The sequence below is a fragment of the Arvicola amphibius genome, chromosome 6 (genome assembly GCF_903992535.2).
Source record: "Arvicola amphibius chromosome 6, mArvAmp1.2, whole genome shotgun sequence".
Classification (NCBI taxonomy): domain Eukaryota; kingdom Metazoa; phylum Chordata; class Mammalia; order Rodentia; family Cricetidae; genus Arvicola; species Arvicola amphibius.
In genome coordinates this window covers 153411773-153418445 of record NC_052052.2, presented here as the reverse complement: position 1 = coordinate 153418445, position 6673 = coordinate 153411773, and positions in this window count along the sequence as shown.

Sequence of the window (6673 nt, the reverse complement as noted above, 5' to 3'; positions counted from 1 at the left end):
GACTGAGCTCCCCAGGTCCAGTTGAAGAGCAGAAGGAGAGAGAACATGAACAAGGAAGTCAGGAGCGCAAGGGGTGCATCCACCCACTGAGACAGTGTGCCTGATCTAATGGGAGCTCACCAAAGCCAGCTGGACTGGGACTGAACGAGTATGTGATCAAGCCGGACTCTGAATGTGGCTGACAATTGGGGCAGACTGAGAAGCCAATGATAATGGCACTGGGATTTGATTCTACTGCATGTACTGGCTTTTTGGGATCCTAGTCTATTTGTATGCACACCTTCCTAGGCCTGGATGGAGGGGAGAGGGCCTTGGACTTCCCACGGGGCAGGATACCCTGCACTCTCTTAGGACTGGAGGGGAAGGGGGAAGAGTGAGGGAGGGAGCAGGAGAGAAATGGGAGGAGGGGAGGAAGTGGAAATTTTGATGGTATTATTTATAAAACAATAAAAAAAGCCAGTAGTATACAACCAAGATAATTTTATGGCTTTCACTCTTAATGTAAAATGGAATATGGAAGGCCAACTAGTCCTGTGTTTCTCTCCTACCCACCAGTTCCCAGATAATCACTCTGAGGCTTAATATTAATTACAAACTGTTTGGGCTATTATCTCAGGTTTATTATTAACTAGCTCCTGCAACTTAATTAATCCATTTCAATTATTCTATATTTTACCATGAGGTTCATGGTTTGTTACCTCACATTTTGCTTCCCTGGTGGCTGCTGGCATCTCTCTGATTCTGCCCTTTTTCTCCCTGTATCTCTGTTTGGATTTCCCAACTGGCTCTATTCTGCCTGGCTATTGGCCAAATCAGCTTCTTTATTAACCAACGGTAATAAACATGTTCACAGCATGCAGAGAGATATCCCACGTCAGTCTTGTATCTCTGTGAGCTCAGTCACTGGAAAGAGAGCGAGTATCTTGAGAACCTGTCTAGAAACATCTATACCATGAAGGGGGATCACTTTAGCTCAGAGAGTTATCAGGAAGCCCTAACTAACATCATCCTCAACTACAGGTCACATGTAGTTTTCCAATTTTGTTTTGTGATAGCTCAACATGAATGATTATTACTAATTCCATAACAGGAAATATGAAACGTTCTGGAAATAAAAAGGCTTTTATTAATGTAAAAGCTCAGGTACAAATGGCTAGAGGTGGCTAGTTTCCTACCCTACTCTGCAGGTGCACAGCAAGGCAGCAAATCCAGGCCTCTGCCTTGCTGAAATGTGGGCCCTTAGGGGCTCCCTCCCACATCCCTGACATGCATAGGCCTAGAGCAGACACTAGATGACTGGGCCTCTAAGACCAGATGCAGTAGACACTTCTAGAAGGTGACAAATGAGGGTAGACTTGGCTTCTGGTGGTGTTCTGGCCTTCCATCTCATGGAAGAGATTTATTTTTCCCTGTTAGCCAAGGATCTGTCCTGAAAGCTGGCGCTGAATCCTAACAAGCTCTGCCTGCCCTTGAATCTGACCCGAAGCCCCGGTTTTCCCACAGTGCTTAGCTCAGATGACTCCTGCAGAGCTGACCCTGCTTCAGACTCCAGGTTCCTCTGTCCCCGCTGCCCAACGCAGCCATATGTGACATCCCCAGGTCTGACTTTGCCCCCAGACTTGCCCTGGCTTCCCACTACTTTTGGGCCCTCCTGCCTTGGTAACGACAGCTGGCCATGACTCTTTCCAGGGGAAACCGGAAGCCGCAGCAGTCCCGCCCACCTGTACAAGAAGTGGTTCTGAAGCCGACCTTCTTTCATCCGCAAAGAGATGGAACAGCCTCTAAGCTTCTTTTGGCCACACCCAGAATCGAAACCATCCATCTAATGGCTCCGAGTCTTATCCAACAGCAGACCCAGGATTCTCAGCTTGGAAGAGGATCTCTTTTGCATCTCCTGATTGATATGGAACATGGCAGTCTGGAAAACGGTGGTGCCCAGACTTTCCTTCAAAACCTTTGAATTTTTAGCGATTTGTTTTCTAGGTCCTTCTCATTTTTCTGCTTGCTGTCACAGCCCCCGACCCCCAGCAAGTCCTGTGTACATGCATGGGTGTGCAGGCTCATTCTTCTCAGCAAAAACCGCTGCTCTGATCATGCCCCAGATCTCTGCCTGTATATATGAATATTTTGTTTTTCCAAGAGCAGAGATAGGATCTGCTCACCACATTTCACACAATCGAATGCCCAGGACACATTAAATGAAGACAAGGTTGGAGAAATAGAACTAAGAGCCACTGTGTGAGCGCTGAAGCTATCTGGAGTCCCTTGTCACTGAGGATTCCTTAGTTGAATTTAATTGGTTTTAGACCAGTGGCTCCCAACCTTCATAATGCTGCGACCCTTCGGTACAGGTCCTTGTGTATGGCGACCCCAACCATAAAATTATTTTTGTTGCTAATTCATAATAGTAATTTTGCTGTTGTTATGCATTGTGATGTGAATATGTGTTTTTCAACAGTCTTAAGTGACCGGTGTAAAAGGGTTGTTGAACCCCAAAGGGTCACGACTCTCAGGTTGAGAATGAACGTTTTTAGACAAATGAGGCCACCACTCCTGTGTGCCCCCTGAAGTCTCAAGCCTCATCACTCAGGGCCTCTACTGGCTAAGACAGACTGCGGATCCACCTGTTATCAAGTTCCGAGTGGGTGCTGAACGTTGTTAAAGAGCTGTTAAACACCATTAGAAATCGGTGTTAACACTGTGAGCACTTCTGGTATGCATTTTCCCCGGAAATAAGCAAAGAGTTCAGAGAATGGGGCAATTTGTGTCCCTCATCAACAGTCCTTAGACCCTTCCCTGGTGTTCTGGCTTCCTTGAGCAAAGGACTGCCAATCAAACAGTCAGTTGGCAATACACATTATGGAGATGGGTTAATCAAGATGTGAGAGTTAGCCAATAAGAGGCTAGAGCTAGTGTGCCAGGCAGTAATTTAATTAATACAATCTCTGTGTGGTTATTTTGGGTATAAGCTATCAGGGTGGCAGGACGCAGCCTGCCACTCCTCCTACAACAAAAGCCCACTCAAAGGGTAATTTCAGGTCAGCCCCTTTCTGTAAACCCGCCACTCTTTTCTTGCTTCTGTCAGGATGGCACTGGCAACTGCAGCGTGAAGACCTGCTCTCAGTTATCCTTCTTCAGCGGTTTTCAACCCGTGGGTGGTGGCCCCTTTGGGGGGTCACGTGTCAGAAAGTCTGCATATCAGACATTTACATTATAATTGATAACAGTTGCAAAATTACAGTTATGAAGTAGCAGCGAAAACATTTTATGGCTGGGAGCCACTGCTCTCCTTCCTATCTACTCTACCGCCTCCAATATCACACGCAACTCGAGGCAGAAAGTAGCGATAGGTACAATCCTAGGTGGGGGTCTGTGACTCTACCCTCTCTCTATGCCTATGAGAGGACATGAGCAATCTTGTCACCATGACGGAATGCATAAGCAGGCCGCTGGGCCCACTCTGGGAGCCAGCCTCCCTTACCTTCCTGCCACTGCCCCTGGGGCTGCAAATTTAGGCTGCTTCTCTTTCTTGCCTAGTTTGATCTTCATCATGAATCAAGCGGGCTGAGCTCGTTACATAAAGTTAAAGAAGCCATGGCTATTGAGTCCCAGGGGTGCACAAAATAATGGGGAGCAGACCCCTGAAGTCTAGGAACCAGAAGCAAACTTCATTCCAATCACTGTGGGGCACAAAAACTTCCAGTGCACTGGGGCCACAGGTCAGAGTTCGGGCGTCTGACACTGTGACAACAGAAGCAGGGTTTGAGCCTCTTATACTAAACTCATGCACCAGCTGTGGGTCAAAGAGCTTTTATAACCTTGAGGTCAGGCTCAAAGTCTTGTTACATTTTAAGTTTTGCAACTTTTGATTATAGGAAGTTATGCTGTTTACTTAGGATATTTGCAAAAACCCGTGGCTGACGCAGCTGCTTTTCATTGTCCCTGGAAGAATGTACGGCAAAGAGTAGAGTCATATGGGAGGACTGTTAAAAATGAAGGGAATAACACGCAGAGGGTCCCACAGAGGCGACAGTTAGAAACTAAGCTTTGTCTGCCGTGCTACCTAGCTGGAAAGTGCCAGGGAGGCTGGAGACAGTTGTTAAAAGTTTACCTCTGCACACAGTAGCTGCCAAGATGCCCGCTCTTAAGGCAAAAAGCGATTGTTGAAAGTTAAGAGTGGCTGTCAGCTTTATCCCCCCTCCCCCCAACTGTGTTTAGGGTTTGCAGTTTTATACTCTGGGTTCTTCCATGCCAACAGTGGGAGATAAAGCAGAGACAGGAGGTGTGGCAGCTAAGTGACCCCAGAGGCTGTGGTAGCTGCGGCAGTGGCAGCAGTGATGGCAGAGATGGAAATGCCAGCAGTGGGCAAAAGGTATTATCGCTGACATCACCCCAGAAGCAACCGCAGGAGCCATGGGAGAAGGTGAGAAGTCACGCAGGAACCATGGCATAGGAACAATGGGAAGAAAGAGATGAGCGGGAACTGGAGCCAGAGAAGGCTGAGAGGCTGCTAAGAGTTTGGCTGAGGCAGAATCGCAGATTGCGGCCCAGTCCTAGGGCACTCAGTCCCACTCCTGATACCTAAGACTGCAAAAGAGCCACAACCTTCATCCCTAGAGGGCTGAAGGACCCAGTCCCTGAGGCCTGCGAGAGACTAGGATCCTAGCGGGTCCCACCTGCTGCTGCCTCCCAGTTCTCTGTCTTTGCTGCTCAAGTGCATCCCCTCCCTGCAGGGAAAGCATCCCCTCCTCTCCACAGCAGGGACCACAGCCAGCTGATTGGCTGCGCAGCAGGAGGGACACTGCCCATCTGCTGGGCTCTTCATTCCCTGAAGGCCTCTCATAGTCTGGAAAATGAGGCCTTGGAAACCCCACTGATCTGATTAATACACTCCTCGAGTGAACTTCACGATAGCAGAGGGAGACACTGATCTGAATTCTTTCTTCTAAACGCAGCAGAAATTATCCCTCTATCCCCAAGAGCTTTTGAGTGTAGGAATAAACGAGGCCATTCCTGTTCTTTCTTGGCGTCTCCCTGACTTTGTGCAAGGGCAGTTAAGGCCACACCTGGGGGCTGAGAGCAGATAGAGGGCGGCGTGAGAGGGAGTTCTCTCCAGGAGATGGGGGAAGCTGGAGCTTCGCCGACAGGAATATTATTTAACAAGCGCCTTGTGGCCACCGTGAGATAGTGGAACATAAAATAACCTGAGACAGTATGACAGGGCTTTCCACTCTGAGTTAAGAGGCAGGGGACCCAGGAGCACCAGCAAATTTGGCATCTTTTATTCTGTCCTGTTAACAATAGAAAATTCTAGTTGCTTTTTAAAAATTCCACAAATCTTGATATTTTTTTTTGCTATTTTTAAAAAGACTGATCTCTTTTTATGTTATGCATAGGGCGTTTTTTCTGTCTGCAGGCCCATGCACCCTATGCATGCAGCACCTGTGGAGGACAAAGGAGAGAAGCAAGTTTCGCTGGAGCTGGGGTTACAGGAGGCTATGAGCAGCCATGTGGGTGCTGGGAACTGAATCCGGGTCCTCAGCAGGAGCAGCCAGTGCCTTGACCACCGAGCCACCTCTCAAGCCCTTCTAATAAATTTTTAAATCAAGATTTTGGGGACTGCGGAGATGTTGGGTGACTAAGAGCACTTGATGCTGTTGTACAGGACACAGGTTCAGAATCCAGCAGCCACAGGGTGGCTTCACTGCCATTCGTAACTACAGTTCCTGGGGATCTGATACACTCTTCTGGACTCCAGAGGCACGAGGTACACATCTAGGTATACATACATACATACATACATACTTACATACATACATGCTTGCACACACATACATGCAGGCAAACACTCACAGACCTCAAAAACAGTTAAATTTAAAAAGTCATTAGGGAGTATGAACCGGCTAAGAACAAGAGGAACAGACAACAACCCAGCTAGAAGGGCGTGGTCGAACAGGAGTGAGGGAAGAGAAGGAGCTGGGAGTTTAGCACAGCCCTCATCCCTTGTTTGGTGAGGGTTAAGAAAGCAGGCAGAAGAGAAAATATATGGCAGCGCTTTAGTGACCCAAAGCTTGAAATCCGAGGTTATGTAGTCAAATCCAGAACAGCAGGAGAAGCCGGTGTCAACTCACAGAACAAGGACACAGAAAGCTAGCAGTCCCTCATCTTCTGGGTCTGAAAACTTCAAAGAGTCCACACCTTTACACTGCTCTTACAGTTAGGGATGGTTTCTGGGGATCTTGTATTGAAAAAAGTGTCTAAGGCTTTCTCCGGGATGGACGGGAGTGCATGACAATGGATTAGTGATGTCTGATGCACAGAAGTGGTGGGGGGGGGGATGGGGGAATGGGCAGGGAGCTCAAAGAGTGTGGAAGGAAAGAGCTTGTGGCTTCTTGGAACAGGGATTTAGGTCAAAGGTCCAAAGATTATGTGACTATCATTAACATGTGTCCCACATGCTATTTCTCTTGGGAACTCATGAACAAAGTGATGCATTGTGATTTGGATATGTTTTTAGATTCCACTGCCATGAAAAATTTAAATAATCTGATATCAGTTGTTCAAATTTTATATCTCGTTAGCTTTTGGAATTTGGGTCATAAGACTTTCTCTTGCAGAGCCAGGCGGGTAGGTAGTGTAGACACCTCTCTGGTTGTTTGTGGAGGGCCATGAG